This window comes from Dromaius novaehollandiae, chromosome 7 (assembly GCF_036370855.1).
Source record: "Dromaius novaehollandiae isolate bDroNov1 chromosome 7, bDroNov1.hap1, whole genome shotgun sequence".
In the NCBI taxonomy this organism is placed as follows: Eukaryota; Metazoa; Chordata; class Aves; order Casuariiformes; family Dromaiidae; genus Dromaius; species Dromaius novaehollandiae.
The window spans coordinates 20,434,170-20,457,168 of record NC_088104.1 but is presented as its reverse complement, the minus strand read 5'-3'; the positions used below and the strand labels follow the sequence as shown (position 1 = coordinate 20,457,168).

General features: G+C 35.4%; 1 protein-coding gene and 1 long non-coding RNA gene across 2 annotated transcripts in view; one reads left to right on the top strand and one right to left on the bottom strand.

Annotated features, from left to right (window-relative positions):
• KCNH7 (potassium voltage-gated channel subfamily H member 7) overlaps positions 1-22,999 on the top strand; it is a 244,636-nt gene that overhangs the window by 92,065 nt on the left and 129,572 nt on the right. The window lies entirely within an intron of this gene.
• LOC135328848 (uncharacterized) lies at positions 3,809-17,953 on the bottom strand. Its single transcript, XR_010389967.1, has 2 exons — positions 17,901-17,953; positions 3,809-8,527 (listed from the first exon to the last, which is right to left on the bottom strand). It is a non-coding gene; the product is annotated as an uncharacterized LOC135328848 (long non-coding RNA).

The following is a 22,999-nucleotide window of genomic DNA, read 5'->3' as shown; positions in this document are numbered from 1 at the left end:
ACATGGGAAATGCACCCTGCAGCACTTGCACCTACTGCAGTACTGAAATATAACAAATTCCTATCAAGTCGGTAGCAAGCATCTTCGAGCTCAGAAGCAAAGTGAGCAAGCTGTAAATGTGAGCACTACAAGCACAAAAGGAAAGTACAAATCTTAATTAGGCTTTAAAGAAATAGAGCTTCAGGTCTTGACTCTGTAGCCACAGCCAAAATCAAAGGAGTCTGACAGCCTCTACCTTTTTGTGCAACACTAAGTTGATTTGTCGGGGTTTTTTTTTCCTTAAACTGAATACAAGTCTACTAAGCCCAGTTCATTTAGCTACAGAGTTACCAATGTAACTTTGAAATGCCATTTCTTACAGAATATTAACAGGAAGAAAAGCCATTTTTCCTTTCTTAAATGATGCACTAAGCAAAATGTGGTAGCTAGCGAATGCTAGAGAAGAACCAGCATCGCTTTCAGGCTTTCAAACATCACACACTGGAGAAGAAACAGGTTGTCCAGCTTGTTAATTGAACTGACAAATCAAATATGATAAGTGCATCTGATACACTATTAATAGTAGGTTGACTAGAAATATCTAGTCAACTGCTGACTTTATAAACAGCATGATAATGTCTTTTCTGTTGAAAGGCACTCACTAAATTCATGCAGTATAGTTACAATATTTTCAGCAATGCTGGAAAAAAGCTCAACTGTAATTGCCATTTCAAGCCTTTGATGAAAGTTGTAATTATCAAAAAATGTTATAGATTGAAAACAAATATGCCCTGGTAGCAATTCCATTCCCTTTTCCCTATTCCAAACCATTAATAAATGTGGTAGCAAAAGGATCTTACTTTTACATACGCTTGATGTTTCACTGTGCCTAATAGAGGACTGGCTTTAACTGTCGTGCTCATTTTACTTTGTCAAAGGTTCTTCTGATTTAAGAGGTAGTTGAAGAATAAGCTTCCTTAATTAAAAATGGTGAATATTTAAAAGGACAATTTTGTAGATTAGTGGGCAAATAATGAGATTACAGAACTGTAGAATAACCGAACATCAAATGTGTTCTTGATGCACTGGCAGAAAAAATACGTTTTTCTTTTTTACTTCAGAAAGCTAAGTAATCAGTAGGGAAATATGGCATGATCCAAACATTTTGAATTTAAAGAAAAGCCAAAAAGCTCTAAAATAATGTTTCAAATGTCCTGTTATCAGAACCTAGATAATCCATTTGTCTTATTACAGTTATGTTGTATCTTACAGTTATTAAGTGATCTTTTAATCTAAACTGCAATTAATTTTTTAAATTGTAATATTTGTAAATCATAAAATTTTGGAACAGAAATGGCTCAAATGTCTTCAAATCCAAAGTGAAATCACATGGTGAAGATCAAAAATGTAGTCTTTATGCACACGGCTTGATGCTAAAGTTATACCATTTCTTCACATAACCCTTTCATTAAAGAGCTGGCTTAGTTTTAGCAGTATAAATACCTTTTACAATATTATGCAAAGCTATTGTACACAAAACATAATGGCGGCAACCTGTCTAGCAAAACCAACAGCAAGGAAGAGAAAGGGATTAACAGGAAAACAAAATAACACGTAGAAAAAGGGCAAGTCAGCAGCTTGAGGCAGTGTTTGATTTTTTAGATAAAAACACAACAGCAAAGGCAAGGATTGGCTCTATATGCACAGATGACCAGAGGGAGTAAAACTGAGGAAGTGAAATCAATGCTTTTTTGCTATATTATTAAGGAAAGAGGAGGAGAAAAATAAAGAGAGATACTGTGGCCTGACCACTAGACAGCTGATACAGTGCTGCCACCCTTACACAAAGAAACTATAAAGAGATATTATGGCCTTTGTAGTTTTGGCCTCTGTTTCTATTTTTGGTTAGTCGGTTTGGAGAGAAAATAAAGTGTTATGCTAAAAAACATGAAGAGGGAAAGGGAAAAATACCTATGTAGACAGGCAAGAACTCTGCTACAATTTTGGACATATTAGAGATATACATGTTAAAAATTTAATAGCATATTTAATTCCATTTACACAAGTATTTTGTAGAGAGAAAGATATTTAAGTGACAAGCATAACCACAATGTCTTGAGCAACAAAATAACATTATGAACAGTCCTACTGTAGAACAAATAAGTCTAATTTACAGTCCACAGGACTGACCAATAGTAGTAGGACTTTTATATGTACATGACTAAAAAGTAACCTCACAACTGATGCAAAGAACAAAGTACTTTTGTCCAGTTAACAAAACTAATGAACTCTGACTTCCTCTAGCTTTGTATCTCTTGACTGAATTTTCTGTCATCTTTTAAGGTGCAAACTCAGGTTGACCCTTGTCTTTAGGCTGAAGGATTCAGAACATCTTTCCTCCATTTGTAATTTCTGGCAGCTGCTAGAGGATCAAGCTTTTCACTTAGAATTAAAACTTCCTTTCCTATCCATTGTAATCACATAAATCTTGCACACCTAAGACTCCTATTTTCTGATAGATTTGGCTGAAATTGGCCAATGGATTAAAAAAAGGTATTTGGGAAGAGACATACAGGTGGCATTTTTGCATATAACTTGTTTCCTCAGCAAATCAGGCTAAAATATAAGCTACATGCAGTGATGGAGTTCACAGAATAAGCTTCAGAATAAACTTGCTATTTGCAATATTTATTGGTATGTTTTTAGATCAGCAGTCACTCTGGTTTCAGTTGCATTTTTGCATTGCCCCTTGCATATAATCTGAGAAACATACATGGAGAACTGGTAGGATACCTCTTCGCAGAAGGGGAGTAGCAAGCCCCTATCAAAACCAGGGAAAAATGGCTTGTATTTGCTGTAGTTTTAGGTACTGTGCCCTCAGTTCTCTATACTTGGATATATACTTTTCAAAACTATAAACTATTAAGAAATATTCTATTAATTCTATTAGCACTTACTGCGCAGAGTAAAGGAGGGAGAGGATATGCAGGAGCAGAGCACTTAGCTAGTAGTAATATGCTCTTCCTCTATAGAAAAAAGGAACCTTTTCCTATAGAAAGATTGTTTTTTCTACTTGTCTTAAATGCAGTAGTGTGCTAGATATCTAGATTGTTACGATCATTTGTGATTTATTCAACAGCTGTATAAAAAGGTTAACAGTCATCAAAGGACTTTGTATTTAGATTTGACACTGAAAGGTCAGGATATGCACAAAGCAAGCACAACACACCTCCTAGCCAGACATCACAAAGGTGATGCATGAGGCTCAGCAAAGTATGATAGCAGGAAGATTAGGAAAAGTAACTGGAGAATGAGCAAATGGAGTGTCTGAGTGACAGAGAAGACAGCAGCCTTCAACACAGGAGTGGCTTTGCAAGCGACAGACACTTGGCAGCAGATGCAACAAATATCCTGTGAGCAGGCAGTATTATCCAGGTGAAATTTTCGTCACTACAACATAACAATTAATTCAGCCAGTGCAAAGCAGCAGAGGAAAATTAGGAGAGAAATAAAATATAGAAAACCAAGCACAAGTAGAAGCGTTTACCAATTTATTTTCAATTTCAAAATTATTCTGCAGCTAGTAGAAAGTAAACTTTCAGAAGACCAAGCATAAACATTTAGTTTTTAAAGCAGGCAGATCTCTTTTGGATTCATTGAGTCTTTGCTGTGGAACTGAAAGGTAAGGCAGCCAGGAGCCAAGTTTAATCCTTCATTATCACTGCTAATGGAAAACTATCTGTCGCCTTCTGATGCGACAATCTCCCGTTCGCCTGAGACGGCACGGAGGCTCCCCCTGCCTCCGGGCCAATGAGCACTGACACCAATATGAGGATGCTACAAATGGCGTTTATTGTACGTATGCATTCGCTTATATACCTACAAGCATACTGCTATCTCTACGTCATATCCTTCCTCTTCCTTCCTCTTTCCGTGCCATCGCGAGATCTTCCGATCGCCGTTCCCTACAACTATCTTATCACAAACTCCACTGGTATAAACCAGACTAGCTGCCTTGATATTAATAGAATTATAACAATTAACTCATCAACAGATTGATAAATTGAGTATTTGAAAATACAAGACAAAGAATCTCTTTTCCTGGGGAGGAGCATGATTTGGTAGTTCCAGCACTTCCAGATACCACAAAAGAAATTATCTACATTTCTACATAGGCTCTATACTCTGTACAGTATAACAAGAGTAAAGAATTAAATACAGTGCAGAATACAGTTGCTGCAGTTACATAATTTTGGCTGGTGCATATCCACTCACAGGCCTATATTTCTTTCTCTCTTCAAATCATATTCCAATCAGCTGGCAAGCCAACTATCTGTCAAGAATACTCACAGCAAGTGATGAACGCCGCAACATGTTCTTATGGCAATAAGATTAAGGTTCCGAATAATCTGTAAAGCATATTCATTCTGGATGCTTCCCACTGGGAAAGTACCCTAGGTTTTGCCAGCCAAGGTTTTCCACTTGGCGTTGACTGCTTCTGCGTAGCTGGATCATGTCTTCTAGCAAGACAGCTGAGCTGTGAATGCTACCGAGCAGAGGGGCATCACTGCAAGTGCTTTCCTTCTATTTGTAAAGTAATACAAGTCTGTGGAGCTCTCAAATACTTCAGCAGGTGACAGACCCTTGAGTCTTGGGAACGAAATAAAACACCCAGTAGAACTAGAATAGATGAAATGTTTGGAAGCTGATAAAAACAGGCACATTCACCTCTTTTGGCCAAATGTATAGCTAAGCAGGTATGTTTGTTAGTAGGATACTGGCAGGTAAAAGGCATGAATGTTGAACAGGAAAGATTCCTCAAAAAAAAAGGAAAAGAGAAGTGAAAACACTTTTCTTAAAATAAAAACAGGTTTCATACCTGTTTGTGAGGTAAACTTTCATAGACAAAAAGTAAGAAGAGGCCCAGGGATAATTCAGTTCATACTGATGATATGACAAAGTAAACTGCTAAGCAGGGACCAATTCAGGTGCTCTTCAGTCATCTCTGATTAGATCAGGAGAGGTGATGCTATAAATATAGGTACAGATCAATACATATTTGTCTCAATATTATCCAAAAAAGTGTTACTCAATTCAGCTGCCTAAATGGGCTGGTGGAAACTGGAGTGAACAATTTCAGAACAGTGTTCAGGAGTAACTGAGAATCTAATGAATGGCAGTAGAATCTGTAGAGATTTGGGCTTACTTGGGGCAGGAAGAGAAGTCCCGTGCATAGCAATGAACCTAATCCTGGTTCTAAAACCAATGTGTTATGTAATTTGGAAGAAATCTTAGGAACTTACAGGACCAGTTTTCACTGAATTTCAATATAATTTTACTGCTTAATTCTCCTAAACAACTTAAAAAAAAACCTCAACCCAAATTTCATAATTGTAAACTAGGAATAATGATATTAAATCATAAAAGGTGCTCCAGCTAATATTCCTAGTGGTTTTTGTTTGCTTTCTGTTTGTCTGTGTTGTTATGATGAACGGGGTAGAAGAACATGAGCAAAACATGAGAGCTTTTCAATGCTTGGTATTGTTACTATAGAGAGAGATAAGAAAAAGGGCCACTACAAAATTTGTTTTTGATATTACTCTAAATAATTTTTTTCATAGAATTTATATTTGTCATTAAATAACAAGAGATTGTGGCATTATTTGTGTGATGTAGTCTGAGGATCTGATACCAATCTGAAGGGATTACGGCTATAGATATTCTGACATTTCTAGTCATTAGTTAGCAAAATTATTGCAATTTCAGCTTTTCAAAGGAAGAGATTTATAGTTTAAAAGAAGATAAATTGATATGAAGATACAAAAAGTAAAATCTAAAGGAAGAATACTTCCATTGACATCTTCAGGTATCATAAGAGACAATGCTGTAAAATCTCAGAGAATTTAATTATCCATAATAGCAACTACTGTTGGTGATGAAATTAAATAATGACTGACCTTGAGAACACTGCACCCACACTTCTCTTTGTTGGAGCTCTTTCTATATGCTTTGTAATACAATGTTCAATCAAATAATGAATGAGGGTTTACATTTGGATCATTTTTACATACCCGAAAAAACTGTTATGAAAAAAGTTATTGGAACAAGAATGCATATACCATAATATTAACTATAAAATGAAAAAATGGGTGCTGTAGAAATGTTGAAAAGGTTAGCCTTTGAGGGGGGCAGACTTATTTGCAAAACTACAATTATGATAATATTCTAACTATTAAAACTGTTAATAAGATTTGGCATAAAAAAGGCCTATGAAGTATGTGACTTTGCCAGAGCATAACAGAAATGGGGAAAAAAAGACTAAAATGTGGTGAAACACATTTCTAAAGGAGACTATTTAAAAAATGAAGCATCAAAAGATTGCAAAGAAAAGGAAGTCAGTATTTGGAAAGAAATTAAATTAGAAAAGAACTAGCCTTGATCTAGGAGACTGTTTTTAATGTGAGTGGTTGATGGCTTTCTGAAGTAGAAAAAAGCATAGTATAATATATGCATTTAAATAAGCAGACTTGTCATGTACGTGGTCAGAGTAATTTTGGTAAGACTGAACAGCACTCAAACTTAAGACAGAGTATTAAGTTGTAAAAAACTCTTGTTTGGCTAAAACAATCAGTTTTTCATGAGAGGAAATACAATTCACAATTGAACTCACCAAAAACAATTGCGTAAAGATACCATCCTACTCTTGTAAGAAGATACATTCAGTTTAATCCTGGTTCATCTGCTATGTTACTATGGCAACAAGCAAAAAATGTTAAATTGCCAATCTATAAAATTGAGAACAACTACAGATCATATCCTGGTCCTCGGATGATAGATTCTAAACAAAGCAAAGCCACTTGAGTTCTCCTGAATGTAGCCCCTTCTTGGGAGCATTTCAACAGAAAAGAGGGGTAAGACCCATTTGTTAGGGCACCATAGTGCAAGTACAGTCTTAAAGGTTCTAACTTTGGTTGACATACTGCCACCATATGTGACACAGGTCATTTCATATTTCATTTTTAGCTAAGAATGCGTTTATAAACAGCATGAAGACTAAACAGTTAACGATTGTACAAAACTTAAAAGAAATAGTTAACAATCTGTGCTTTATGTTATTCTCATGAAAGATATAATAGTGAATAATTAGCAAATATAATCATAATATAGAAGAGTTATAATGAAATAGTTAAACACACTCCTATGTATTTTAGCCAAATAATTTTAAATAAAAGAGTTAAATAGTTAAAAAGTACAAATAGTTGAAATTACTTGCATATATTTTTAATAAATCGCCTTCAGATCAATCATATATTTCTAAAGACAATCCTCTGTTTATCTCCTGAACAAGGATGATTTCCTGATCTGGGATTTTGTTGAACAAACACTGAGTTCACCACTGAAAACCAGCATTTCCTACCGTTTCTTACAGAGAACTTAATAGCCCTTTGTAAACACTCTCTTTTTAACATCTGGTTTGTCCATTTGCAAAATGGTCATTAACATAGGTTTATACTCAAAGTAGTTTATTAATTTAGCCCCTAACACTTGTATACATGCCATCCTGTGAATACATAGTCTTGATTGATCATGTCTGTGCTCAGAAATACTCAGTTTTCACTAAAATGCAACTAAATACATTTTGCAGAACAACAATGAATGAAATGTTTCTTTTTAACCTTCAGGGCTGATTTTAACTCTTTGCACTTTCTTTATATTGCTAAAGACTCTCTTAAAAGTAGTTGTTCCATGGGGAAACTCTACTAGAATATGCATAAATTTCTCTGGTCCTGGAATCTTGTTTTTCTCTTACAAAGCGTGGGGGCTTCCATTATGCATAAGGCATAGATTCCTCCTATATAATCTTCAGTATTCTTTCAGTATTGTTTTCCATAAACTGAGGAGGAATTATGCAATCTTAACCGATATTTGAACTTGAGCAACCTACCCAATCACACACAATAAGGCAGATGGTTAAAACAGTCCCCTCACAACAGTTTTCCCAGTGCCAGGTGAACATTGCAGTTGTAATACAGCATTACATCCGAGAGCAAGAACTGCACTTGCATTTTATAAACATAATTGGACATCATTCATAGGCTTATTATGGAACAGTGGATATTAAAATATTGGGACACATTAATCAGAAATGAGCATATAGAAAATACCTACTATTTTTTTAAGATATTAGAAGGCTACCTGCCATACCAGGTTGATACTACTAATCAAATCACAGCAGACATATTGGCAATTTAGCTCTAATATTAAAACCAAAGAAGCTGAAATCACACATTTGCCAAAAATTGGATAACAGCTACCCTTTTTATTTTTCCTGTTAGAGTTATTACTTCTGCTGTATGAGTAAACCAAAATACAATGTAATAGTATTATTTATCCATACTTAATAACAAAAAAGAGTCTCACCCTTGCCATTCACAGAACTTATTTACTGCATTCAAATCCATGTCCATGGCACAGCATTTCATTAGAAGCAGGAAAGTGTGTGCAGGGAGTTGAAGCAGGGCCCAAATTTGTAGGATAAGAAACATCACTGATAAAAAAAAGAATTATTATTTGTTAGCGACCATATCTGAAAGAAATAAGTAGTTAACTATATATACATTTCTGAAAGAACAATGATTTAAAAGCTAACTTCCAACAAGAAGCAAACAAAATTTGCTTTTTATACTATCTCTGAATAAAGCCTAATCACAATAAAAGATTAATTTACTGTAAATTGTATATGTTACATGAATCTTATTTTACATTAATTTTTTGTGAATTGAAATTGTAATATAAATTACAAATGGGAACAGGAAGGTAGGAAGTCAAAATTAAAATTGTATTTGGAAGATCTTTAAGTTCCTCAGTGCAAAAAACATTATGAGAAATGTTTTTATTATTACCCAAAAAAAATTCTGTGGCATTTCAGAATAATACCTCTTACATGGAAATTAAATAAAAACATTTTTGAATTTAAAAAACAAAGTTCAAATGTACGTAAAAGGTATTAAAAGAGTATGTTCAAAATACACATGATGAAACAATGAAAGCATCTAATCAAAATGGATATTTTTTGCCACTGAAAAACTTGAAAACAATTGAGAAAGTAATTTGTCAGTTTATTTTCCTCATCCATTTAAATTGTATGGCAGAATGAGTATATCACAAAAAATGACTCAGAAAGATTATTTTTTGCACAGAATTAATATCTTACTAAGCAGTCAAGCATGTAAAATACCCATGTTTATTATTTATTCATTATAATTTTTGAAAGACAAGCATAAGGTTCAGACTTCATGCAAAGATAGTGGTTAAGCAGAAGTAACATTCAAACATACATGAAATCATATGTGTAGGCTTTTTTATTTCCTAATACTAAGCAAACTGGCTTTATTTACCACTAATGTTTGGAAAATGTATATACTTCTACAAATAATTACAGCTACATAAGCCAGTACTAATATTTGGTTTAAAAAAAGAACATTTATTATTTGTTGTTCATTAATCTTTATTTTATCATTCATTATCCTCTAGAGCTAATGATTTAAAATAAAGAAAAAAAATAAAACAATGCAACATCATTCACACATGAGAAATAAGGATTACTCAATAGCTCAAGCGAGTAGTTCACCATTTATTAACTTATAGATAATTTATTGGTCAACATTGAAACATAACATATACATATGCCAACATATAAAAACAAAATAAAATTAAAATCAGAAGTTTTGTACTGAAAAAAGAGGGGAGTTGATTATTTGAGCAGATCTGCAGTGATACTAACAGAGGTGACAAGCTGAGAAATAGGCTTCTCAGCTTCTCAGTTTCTATTCCGCTCCCAAAATACAGGTAATAGAAGTATAAAAAGGAAAAACTAAAAATAATTCATCTGGATGAAATATTTTTGGATGAGCAGGACTGCTCAAACACATTCTCTAAATTTTTGTTTGTTTTGAACAAAATAAATCAGAATACATTTTCTCTCAATGTTTTTAGATCCCAACTAGTTTAAAATCCATTGCAAATACTGTTAAAAAAAAATCTTATTTAATTTGGTGGCTTCTATTTCAGATACTGGACAAAAATCTGGCATTGGAAATGTTCATCTGAAAGTTTTTAAAATAGAGTTATATTTTCAAGCCTCGCTTTATCTGCTCAAATAGCCTTTTATAGTTCCTGCATACATTTGTCTGTACTAAATCCTTTTCAACAAATCAGAATGTAAGCCAAGACACTGGGAAGAAGGAAATCCAAAAAAAAATTATCTGCTCAAAACTTCCTTGATCCCAGGTAGCGCACTCCTAACACATATTTTTATCTTAGTTTCCCCGGTATTCATGTGCATAGCTCTGACGGGCTTCCATGGGTGTTTTGCTTATGAATTAACAGCAGAAGAGGCCCCCTGTGTGGAGACATGACTGATTGTACATAATAGTTCCGTAAGTAAAGATAAATTGGACAACTATATCGGCTTGGTGTTGTGATGCTCCATCTGTTCAGCTCTGTTTATTTTGCCAAAAGCAAAAAGCAATTTCCACCTGCAAAACTGCTATAACTTCAAGAAACAGATTAGAAGACCACAGTGGTAGGCAAAAGCAGTATATTTAACTGCCTCTGCAGGACACATGCCCAGACACCATATTAATCAGCTCTTAATCTTCTGCTAATGAAACACAGTCTTCATTCTTGAAACTTAAATATTTTTTTTCTATTAGCTTTAGATCCTTAGCGAAAAATGGCTTTTATTCAGGGTTTCAGTATGACTGGAGAGACTGTTACTTTGTAGCACATCCTCCCTTTCATATATATTTCCCCACCAGAACAAGGGTCTTCCCAAATTCTAACAAGCACTACACTTCCCAGTTTTTTCCCCATGACAACAGCCTTCCAGCGGAGCAGGCATAGCTGGAGGAAACCACGGTTGTCCCAGACGAGGGCTGTGCTGGTCACTGGCAGCCAAGCTGACCTTACAGAATGGCCTTAGAAAACTCCACCAACGAGCTGAGTGTCCTTAAGGCTGACTTCAAGTCCTTGAAGCCATTAAGGGGACTTCAAGCCTAATAATTAGGGCAAGAACACTTCTCCCATTTGCTCTGGCTCACAGATTACTCCTAAAATACTCTACCAGGGAGCCTTTGAGAAGACTTTAGCCAACGAATGTGTTTCAGGAAAGACTAGCAGAACCGTTGTCACAGATAACTTGATCTAAACATGCAAGCAAATCCTGGTTTGCAGGGCAAGGAAATATCATGTATTAGACCAACTGCTAGAGATGGGGAAAAGATAGGTAGGTCTTTGGTGCAGAAAATCATTTAGAGGATGGAACTGAGCCTATCCTAGGCACAGAATAGGAGTCCTGACCCTGGGATTCACTCTTCTTTAAGCTTAAGACTTTGTGTTTCATATTGCTTAAGAAAATACTTCATAAAATTATGCCTTCCTTATGAGAATGGCATCTGTCGCCTTGACTGTTACAGCAAGGCTCAACAGGAGATATATTAAAACACAAACTCCTAAGCTTGAAATATAAAATGTCTTTTTTTAAACAAGAATTGTAACAGACCTGTATCCTCAGTGATTCAGGCATCTAACACTAATCAGCTAGTTACATAAGCTTATCTTTGTCTAGAGTATTTGATGATTTAATGTGTGGGTGAAAGGGGATCTGAAGCTGAATTTTGCACAAAACACAGCACTCTCATGAAAACATCATATCCAGTCTTTAAATGCTTTTCAAGTGGAAAGTAAAAACATTTTCTTTTCCCCTCATTACTCGCAGGTTATTTTCTAATTGATCATCGGCACTTGTAATTCCTACCGAGACTGCTGTAAATAAAAATGGTTAGCATCTCTCGGGACTTTTCTCTGAAGTAATGAAAGCTCTGAAAAGTGATTGAATTAAATGATTGTCCTGTATTTACCATGATCATCCAACTTTCTGTGTGATGTAATATCTGAATACAGAGCACATTTCTGAAATCAGTATTGCATTAAATCTTTCAAATAGCAGACACAGAAGTATTTTATATAGAAAAGCTTCGGCTGAGAATACTATTAATTGCATTAGTTAATTTGAGCCTTTTACATTCTTCTTTCCAAATTAAGAGGGAGCAGGCACAGAACAGGATGTTCTTGTTTGGTAGAAATAGAAATGCAAGCTTTTTTTGAAAAAAGTTTGCACCCCATTTGCAATGCGAATATAACGAATTAAAAGAATCATTGGACTTGACTGCCAGCATAACAAGATACTTACTGGCTGTGATGATGCAAGAGGCCCTTCTAAATTTATCTTAAACGTATTATCCTAATTTAAAGAATTTTATTACATAAAAACACCTTTATTACATAAGGTTATGAAATAATGAATAATGATCTACATCACTGTATATATTCCTTCATGCCTGTAAAGCACAAAATGCTTTATCCTGTTCCTTTCATTTCCACTTTACTTAAAGAAAATGGAAGCTTCTTTTCTTATCTATGAATGTGGCATATTCAGTCTTCAAGTTTAAAGAGCTGGTGCCAGTGATATAGTTAACAGGGAGCTCTTGCCCTGTTATTAAGTTATACTAGCCTATTGTAGAATATGATCATGGTGAATTTCAGTATAATATGTCTATGAACTAAATCTGTTTTGACATTTCTATTTATTCACCTCTAAATGTCTAGATAGGCCAGGTACAATGGATTATCCTCAACACTGAGGTAAAACATAATCAAAGGAAGAAGGTTTCTCTTCGCATCCAAAGCCAGCATTTGTATGTGCACATCTGTATTAGTCACATACGTCCAAGCCTAACCTCCATGAAAAACTACATTTGGGTGAACCCTGCCAATGTACTTGATAATATAAGGATGGAATGCATCCCTCATTTACAAAGCGGTCATGAGCTGTGATAATTAGCTAATGTTTAAGAAACTAGTTTGTATAATTTCCTGATATATGGACCCTTTGAATTGCATTAATCTACTAGAAAAATTTGAAAACATTTCCCTATGCAAAGACAATTCCAAAATTTGAGGAACCGAAGACTATACATTTGAGGGGGATTGAAAATACCTTTGCTTCCCAAAGTCACAGCACTCATTTCTCCTATAGTCTTTAACTGCTGGGTTCACAGAAAAATCTTTTTAACACATCCTGACTGTAATTTATGCAGTAATGTCTCCCTGAGTCTACAGAAAGTATAAAATGGAATAGCTAAGACAGTAAACTACTCCCATACATCAAGAGGTGCTGACCCAGGTGCCAGTGATAGTAATTTAATTGCCTGTTTCACTGTTCATCCAAGTATATATTCCAAAAAAGGGAGAAAATATTGTGTTATAGAGAACTATACATAAGCTAAAGATCATCCTAGATTAAAACACATAGAATATGAGCCATAGAACATCAGATTTGCCAGCCTGAATATTGATTAATCTTAATCACATTTAGCTAACTCAGCTGAGCAACTATGATTGAAAAATACATCCAATTCTGACTGTCACCACAAGAATACAGACTAGTCCATTGCGAGCCCTGATTCTGAGTAGCTTTTTAATATCAGCTAGTATATCACAGGCAGAAAAAGGGCATAATGGGTTTGTTTTCCTGAAGGACAAAGCGGGTTGCCAGAATTTGGGAAATACTGCTGAATAGAAATGAACTAATAAAACTTGGCATGAGTTATTGTAATTGCCTCTGATGGAGTAGGTTTTACACATTCTAGAACAAAAATTTGAAGAATTGCACCATATTCTACTGTGTAACAGTTCCAAAATGGGTTTGCATTCAATCAGAAGGTGCATAAAGAGACAAATTTTGTCAAAATATTTTGAAACTTTCAATAATGTCTTTAATGCCAAATGTCTTCAATGTCAAAGAGCTATTAAACTACGATAAATAAAGTTAAAAAATATGGGCCCCTTTGATGTACTAAAATGACGCATATATATCTAAATGGGTTTTCTTATTAAGTAGATTCCCTGCATCACTTTCACAACCAAATGTGATGTAAATAGCAATTATCAAAACAATCTTTAAAAAATATAACTAAAAGCCACAGTCTTATTTATAATAAAATCATAATGTTATGATTTGAGGGTATCTTCTGTTTTCTTCAGTCACAAAGATTCCCCCTTTATAAGGTTTAAAATGAATAAAAACTGTACTTCATAGAGTTAATTTGGAAACTTATGGCATCATCTTTGTCATTTACTTAACATTTCCCTATTCATGGTGTTGTCTTTCTAGGATGACAAGATATGGTAACAGTATCCAAATGCCTTATCATCCAGTCTTCAGGCATAATTACAAATGCTATTCTATGTCTATTTTAAAAGCGTGTACTTGGTTTGTTTCACTAATCTTTCTCATCCTCCTTTCTGGTTAGAAAGGTCACCACTGTGTAATGATACCTTTTTTCTACTATCAAGATGAAATGCAGTTGGAAGTACTATAATGTTCTAGTTCCTTCTGGAACTAACAAAATACAGCCTATTGCAAATTGTTTCTTTCTATAGTGCGCAATTTAGACTGTTTACAGTAAGCCAGGCATATTAATATATTTCAGAGAAATATTTGTGAGAAAAGTTTATCCTTTATATAACCTTTGCAAGAAAATTAGAAGTTTATAAGGGATCAGATTCCCTGAGGATATAATTCTAATTTTTCAATGGAAATAGTACAGAAAGAAAATCTGACTCAAGAACAACTCGTGTATGAAGACTGATGATTATACTAGGAATATATTAATAAACCCATGTAAAAATGAATTAAGAATCAAGTGCTGAATACCTACAGGAACAGACTAAGGGTAGGACATGTTACATTCCTAAAGAGAGGCTTTAGGAGCAATAGTCCCTCTGCATATCAAGAAGGGAAGTCTGGCATTGTGCCTTCCCCCTTCTGAGGTCCCAGGAAAAAAAGTCTGAGGGATATCTGCTGCTATCTAGTATGTATTGTATCTGGACCCCATAGAGAGGGAAGTCTCTGCTCCATACACAGCGTGGAGACTGGGCAGAAAGATATTGCTTATCTATATCAGGCCACAGTTGTTGCACGTGGAGTCAGCTGAAAGTTATAAAAAACATTTCTGGCAGTGAGATGGTTTCCCTAAGGGGGTGTGGTAGTACAGCTGCCAGTTCTAAAATCATTGTGTAATCCATGAGCCTCAAATCTTCCAAATGATTGTTTGTCCACGTTAAAGCTTTCATGGCTTCCTTCCTTGCAATACTTTTTATTTGTATATGGTAAATGCAATATTGCAATATTGCACTGTTACAACTATTCCTGTGAAAAAGGAAGCTGGGTCAGTGCCAACACTGGAAAGCTTCTCAGTCTTAATCTGTCACATAAAGGTGATTGCACCTGCCAAGAGAGGTGTATCTTTTTCTTTCAACACACATCTGTTTTTACATGCTGCTTTGTGCATGAGCTGCTTTATAAGCTAATTAGGTGTATATTCATATTACAGGTGTGATCAGCTGAATGCAGACAGAGAAACTAAGTTCTGAGGCCTAGAGTAAAAAGTTAATCCCAAATGTATCATTCTGGGATGTCACTGATGCTTATACACTGCATCAAATTTCTGGTATTAGCAGTGACTTATAGTTTACTTTGAACCACTTCACTGAAGCAGAATTTCAAAGATAACAGACACAAGACTTTCTTCTGGACTGAAATACTTCCTAAAAACTGTTAGCTTGAAAATTTATCATTGAAGAAAACCTTAACTCAAACTTTCATTTCAGTTTATTAGATCACCTATTGAGTTTTGAATTCATATCTACTACATAGATTTCCAAAGACTCCCAATATAGAAGTATGATTTGGTACTGGAGCTCCTTCAATTCTGACACTTCAGCCAGGTATGAATGGGAATGAGGCAGATAATAGAAACAGATGGTGAATTCCAGAAAAATTAGCCTCCATATTCCTTAATAAATAAGTCTTGCTGCACTTTTCTATGAAAAACATTTCATCAGTCATTTGAGCTGCTCTTGAATAAAGTGAATCAGGGTTGTGATTTGCCCAAGCTTGTCTACAGAATTGCTGGGGAATCTGTAATTAAAACCTGGAAGTCTACTGCTAAGTCTTTAAAATAATCTCGAGGAATGGTAGCAAACTTTTTTTGCAAATTTCATTTTAAAAAGAAGATTCTTGAGGGGCGGAGGGTTGCTGAATATTCCTAATATCAATCAGAAGGGTACTCAAACTTACCCCCATTAATGGCTAGGATCTTGAGGAAACACGGATATTTGTGATTAAGATGTCATATAAATCAACTATCTTTGGGATGAGTCGGAGGAAAAGATCATGCCCCCAAAGGTGCTTCTATGTTAGCCCACTATTTGAGCTGTTTATATAGCCCCATTAATGTTCATCTGTAATGAAATTTTCAAGATTATCAAATACAAATTCTTTTGAAAACAAATCTGCATTTGGTAAAACTATGAAAATGTTTAATCACCTCAATCTATCTTCATTTCAAATTGCAGTAGAGTCTGGCCATAACTGTTACGTGATTCTACTTAAGATATGATGGGAACTTTGTACTGAAGTTGTCTGAAACCATTTCAGAACTATTGTAAATTATTAACAGAAGAAGGAGCTGCCAAAGAACGCACAGACCAGCTCAGCCATAGAGGCAAATCCTCATACTTTGAAGATGGCCAAGCCTGTCAGTTGAATCCCATGAGTTATATATTTTTAGTGGAAATGAAAAATTCTTTTGTGTACAGGGTCAGGGAAATGCAGCAGCTGCCCACCTTATTTACAAGTAACATGCTTTGTAGTGAAAGGGGCTTTGCTTGGACAAGAGCTAGGATTTTCAGAAGATGGAACTTTTTAGTACTAAACTCTGTATTTTCTTTTTCCTTCTCTATTCCACATGTAAATATATGTGAGCAAGTGTATTATAAATACGTTTTTACTCTTACAGAATACACAATCAAAACAAAATTCAGATTTGGACTTGGCTTTCAAACTTTTGAAAGATGATGAGTGTTTATATCTTTTGATTAATTAATTCTATCTTCTAATTTATTTTGTCTAAAATTATGAACTCTGGATCCAGAATCAGACCAAAGCACACACATCCAAGGCTTGGTCCATGCTGACTCAGGATTTTGTGCTTCTCCTCTATCACTAATTTCAATGAATATGCTACATTCTACATACCCTAGGTGGAAAAACACGGATATGAGAGAGGTGATTTTACGTGGAAGATTTTACAGTACTTTTAAACCAAGGTATATTCAGTATTGGCTCATTGTTAAGAGAAGGCTTAAAGAACATCAGGAAATGCTGACAATGTGATGAAACCACTGATAGACAAGGAGTATTCTTGAAAATTTGTATTCTACTCTAACACAGAGCTTAGTTTCTAGTTATTCTAAACTTTCAAACAGTTATGGAGTTACAGCACATTTACAGCAAGCAAACTTAGCACATAGGTCAAGTCAGTCCTAGAGGCAAGTGCATGTTGCTCTTTATGGTGTACTAAGGTCTAAAAAAGTGACCGTTTGGAGCTTTTTGATGATTAATGATCCTTGCCTTTCCTAATTAGAAGTAATGCTATGTGGTTGAAGGAGATTGGTGTATTTTTATTTTCTCAAGTCATTCCAGTAAGAATAAGGCATTCTCTTTTTGAAAGAGGAGCAGTAAAGGAGCAGAAGCAGAAATACAGCCAGAAACAAGCTGCAAATGCTTCACTTGTTGTAGAAAGAATATGCAGAAAAGCTTAGCAGGGATATACTACTTTGAGAGAACAAGCATAACAGGCCTACTTATCTGAAAGATGCCTAGATGCCTTCTTCCTAAGTCCAGCCAAAGTTTGGAGTATGAGACGAGGAATGATTGCCTTTAGAGTAACATTTACCACATCTAATTGCAAGGGAAGTATCTTTTTCAATAACTGAAACCTATTACTACGTACCTGCTTCAATCAGCAGAATAGAGAGACCAAGAATCTGGAGCTCTTTTATCAAGTCCTGCTTGGTAAAACACTATATATAGGTCTGATTATTGAGGAGTAAAGGTTAGGCCTTGAACTACCTTCTGGCTTTTCTCCCAAAGCTAAAAATAAAACATATCCCAGGAGACAGAAAAGATTTTCAATCATGATACTCCTTTGTCTTTTGTAAGCTTGTGATATTTTCTTCAAGTAGATAAATTTATATTTAGTATCCCAATAGTAGAGAACAAAAATGTATGTTTTTTAACTGGAAAATAGTTGTGTTTAACTGTTTGACTAAAAGTGGCAGTCAAATACATTCAAACTACCATAAAGATAAATATAAATACATGAGCAGGAGCATACTTCTGTGCAGATGGACTTTGCTAGCTTCACTTAGCATTACAGGTAATTTAGAATATGACTTTATGACTTTAATGACACTTAGATACTGTTAGAGTTCTTGACAAATTCCCAGTACACAAGACAGCTAATAGTTAATGACTGTCCCTTGTCTAATAGCGACAGCTGCTAGCAAATGTTCTTAATGTATAATGTAAATTGCAAAGAAAACATCGTATTTTTAAATTTAGTGGTACTGTTTCCGTCAGATTTGTTAATAATTTAGGCTTTAGTCCTGTATTACCAACCTATTCACAGATTTTTTTTTTAGCATCTATGCACTCCGTAGGTATGATTATTGGACCAAGAAATCATTTATGAACCAAAAAGAGCAATTCAAAAATTTGTAAGATGTGACTAGTAATTTAAAATACATGATTTGGAAGGAAAACAAACCCAACAAATCTACAATAATTTTCCATATTCTGAATTTGTAAGCATATCTGCTTTAGAATGTGCCACAATTTTGGCACTTCATGCCATGGTATCTTACAGCTCTGCAGACTGAGAGTTCACTCAAAGCTGGAAGAAGGAAATGTACAATTCCTTGCTGTGATTCAGAGGAATTAATCTGTAATTAGTCTGTCAGGAGTAGATCACTTCCTCTATCTATTCTATGTCAATTCTAAGGGGTGCCATGGCTTTAGCTACTACTGTGCTCTTATCTGCAGATAGGGAAGCTGCAGTCCTACAGAGATTCTACAAAAGAATAAGCTGGTCTGAACAGCAGTGATATTGCCTAATGCAATGCAGACACATTTAATCATCATTGACACACTGATGAGGAGGTAGATGGAAATAACCCTTGACTTGCTATTAATACCATAGCGAAGGATAAAAATAATTCCTTGACTTTATAAAAAGTGTTGGAAGAGATGGGAAATCTGATGGAACAGCAGATTTTAGAAGGGAAATCAGCTGAAGAGGAACATGAAAGTTGAAAGAACTTCCTATGCCATCGAATCCCTCCCGCTTCTACTGCAGGTAATGACATCAAATAATCTGTTTATTAAAATTCTGAAGTCTCAACTTAAAAACAGTTGGGGCTTTTGGTTGAACTGAGCTGACTGAAAGGCTGTTTTAGGACTTGGCTGTTTTAATGAGCAGAAACCTTTATCTAAATTCAAGCTTAAGTATGTATCTGAGGAATTAATATCCATTTCTTCTTGTGTGGGTGTTGCCTTTGACTCAAATATTTCTCATCGCATCCTGATGTGTTTCTGGACAGGACTCATCTCCCTTCTTAGCCTTCTCTTTGCAAGGCTACATATCAGTCTTTCTTAGCAAGATAAGCTTCTCGTTCTCTTGGCTGTCCTTCTCTGCACCTGTGCTGATTTCAGTTCAATTTTCTTGAACGTGGGTGCCAAGAGTGGGTCTTAGCATTCCAGGTAAAAGTGTCAACAGTGTCTTGTATAGTAGCATTCATATGTGCCTTACAAAATGCATTTTAGGATTTCATTTGTCTTTTACATAGCTTGTCTCCTAAAATTTAAGTTAGCTGCTCAGTTCAAGTATTGCCATTATCAGTTTCTGATTTAAGCCATTATTCTTTCCAGAGGACATGAGTAAAACTTCTTTATGCGTCTAACAGCTGTTCCAAGGCCACAAAATACACTTCCGAAAACCACTCATTTCATAGCTTAGTATCGTGGCAGTATACATTTGTGAACAATAGTTCTCTCGTGCCATTCAGATCCCCATTTAATTGAGGTATTAGTAATCGCAGCACCCCTCCTTACACTGTCTCATCTACTTCGTTGATCAATGCAGTAAGCTTCATAAATGTAGATAAATTATTTTCCAGACATTTTTTAATTAGCATTGCAAGATGAGTTATCATAATTGCTTGCCTGACAGCACAGTTTCTCATCATTTATAATGTCTTGATATATAATGCATAATCTGGTAATGCATTTCAACCAATCTATAACTATCACAGTCAATCATCCTGGAACAGTGTCTCAGCGTGAGCTGCTTTCAAGTCTACAGTAAGTGCTCTGTTTAGAAAAATTCTTGTACAACAGTAAGTAGTAGTGTTTTACAACTAGGCCTGCATAAACCCTACAGGTTTTCATCACATAACTGGTTTCTCCCTGGTGGGTTTCAGTCCTTAAAGGCTAGGCATGAATGAAAGGAATCAAAGATTAATTCAAAATATATACTTTTGTCCTGGTAGTGGAACATGACTGTTAATGGCTTTGTTATTAAATAAAAGTTATCTATTTGCCCAGAAACCATTAAAGTTCAGTTTTCTAGCTGAACCTTTCTGAACTTGCAAATATTACTCTTCAAGGAGTAATATTTGTATTAGCCAAAACAAAAAATAATCATATTGTAAGCACAAACTGATACAGCAGAGGCAAAATTTGCGCTGGAGCTTGATACTGCGAAAGATATTTCCAACGATGGCAAAAGAACTGACCCTGTATAATCTATTTAATATGGTAATTAGGACTACGTCAGAGAACGAATCTTTGCCCATAAGCAGCATGCCACTGATGGTGAAAGAATCAGTCTTTTCTTCAGTCTGCTTCAAGTGTTCATTCCTCACCCCGTGTTACACCCTTACACAAAGGCGTGTGTGTCTTCATAGTGGTCTGGAAAGGGGAGATGATCTGAGTTACTATCAGTTAGCCAAAAAACAGCTTAATTTTAGCCCACTGTGGTTTGCCACATGGCCATACAATTGTCCGTACTTGCACAAAGGAAGTCGTTGGATAGAGTGGAAATTAGCAGCCCAACACTCGGCAAGACTGTTTCTGTTTGCAGAAATATTGGCTTACACTTGATGTAAAGCTTCTGCAAAACTTTAGCCTTCAATTGCACTGCCTCAAACTGCTGCTTAGGTGAATAACGATTGTTCTTTGAAATTGCTAATGCTGTGAAGTATGATTTATGGAAAATTTCTTAGTAATGAAAACAATTATGGAAATGAGAAACTGTACTAACTACCAACAATTTCTAGGCAAGTGCTCCAATACAATACTACAAATTGCATTATTTAATACTTATTTTAAAAGTTTTTTTACATACCATTAACAAAAAAACTCACAAATGTGCATAACTCACACATTTCACCACATGGAATTCCTTCCCTATCAAGTATTGTATAAACATGACAAAAAGAATTATCTTATACCAACCACCACAACGAGTATGTGGTACATTATTTCTTAAGTCCAAGCATAATTTGCATTCTGAGAAGCAACAGTCTGAGGAACTCAGCGCATACTTTTCCAACCCAAAGGAAACACAGCCAGTCAAACACTTTCATGCTACATCTCCCAGGAAAATATGTACAACCTTTTTCTCATTATTAGAACTGCTGGGACAGAAATTCCATCCCAGTTAAGACTCCCAAAGCTTGGAATGTAGCTTACTTTTGAATAAAAATGAAACCTGTAAACTTGTACTTCCTGACAAGAAAACTCCCTTAGACATTTTATCAGTCTATTCAAAACTCTTTTTTCCTGTTTCAATCCTTTTATGGTGCATTCCATTACATTTTGTATATGTACCTCTTGCTGCTGAGTAGAAATTTTCTCACCGTGGACTCAGCATCCACCTGCCATCTGAGAAAAACAGTTTTATGATCTGATCTAGAAGGGATCTGGAAGGGAAATTTCCCTCACTGAAAGGGAGAAAGTGTGTTCTAGGTATATAACTCTCATTAATTACAGTGACCGTTAGATGTTTAATTCAGTAATAGCTCTGTGAATCTAAGTTTTACTTAAAAAGAACAGGTGCAACTTGTGTGACTTGTTCCTCTGAAATCTTTTTTCTGTCATTATCCTGCACAATATAATTCAACACAGTTTAGATTTTTAGACCCTTTTCAAGACAAAAAAAAATCTGGGAAAAAAGTTTTTGAGTAAACCTTCAAATATTTGCTCCTATCTGTAAAATACCTCAATCTTGTACAGAAACAAATTTTTGCACAGCTTTAACATAAAGTAATAAATCACTTTGACCCACGATGCCTCTATTTCACATACAGGCTAGTCCATTCGCGAGTGAATTTGGTAACTGAGTATTCCTATGCCTTGTCAGTACATGTGAATGCCTTTTGCTTGCAGGCAAACTGAGGTTTCTCTCCTCCTTTCTCCGTCACCAATCTGCCTAGTCTTAGATGGCTGCAATTTGTACTAGTGGACCCTGGGTACTGGACTCCCTTTCCTTGTTTTATTAATCGATATCCAGAATCTTCCCTCCACTTCGAACTGTAACAGGAGACAAACGAGACACGTTAAGTGTGGCCCCGGGGTTTTTGCAGGAAAAAAGGAAGTCAAAACATATTTTAAAGAATGCAAAAACAACACTGGATGGAAAAATTGCAAATCTAGTCTAAGATATTGCAGGAACATCATAGGATAAAAGTCCTGATAAAAATAAAATCTTTACAGTCTCCGTGCATGTCGGTCTTTCAAACTGACATCCCTCTCTCTCAGTATTGCAGCACTGGCTTCAGCAATGGCTTCCTCAATCACCGCTATTTCTGTGAAAATTTCCCACCAACCTAGCACCTAGTCAGCTTTAGCTGGTGTAGCAATTGTAGCCCTGGGGGTTCTCATTTTCCTGTACAGAGTAGTTTTGAGTGTGGAGATAAATCACAGCGATAAGATGCTGGCTGCTGCTCTTCAGTAGCCTCTCACTGATGGAGATGATGCAGCACTAAAGCA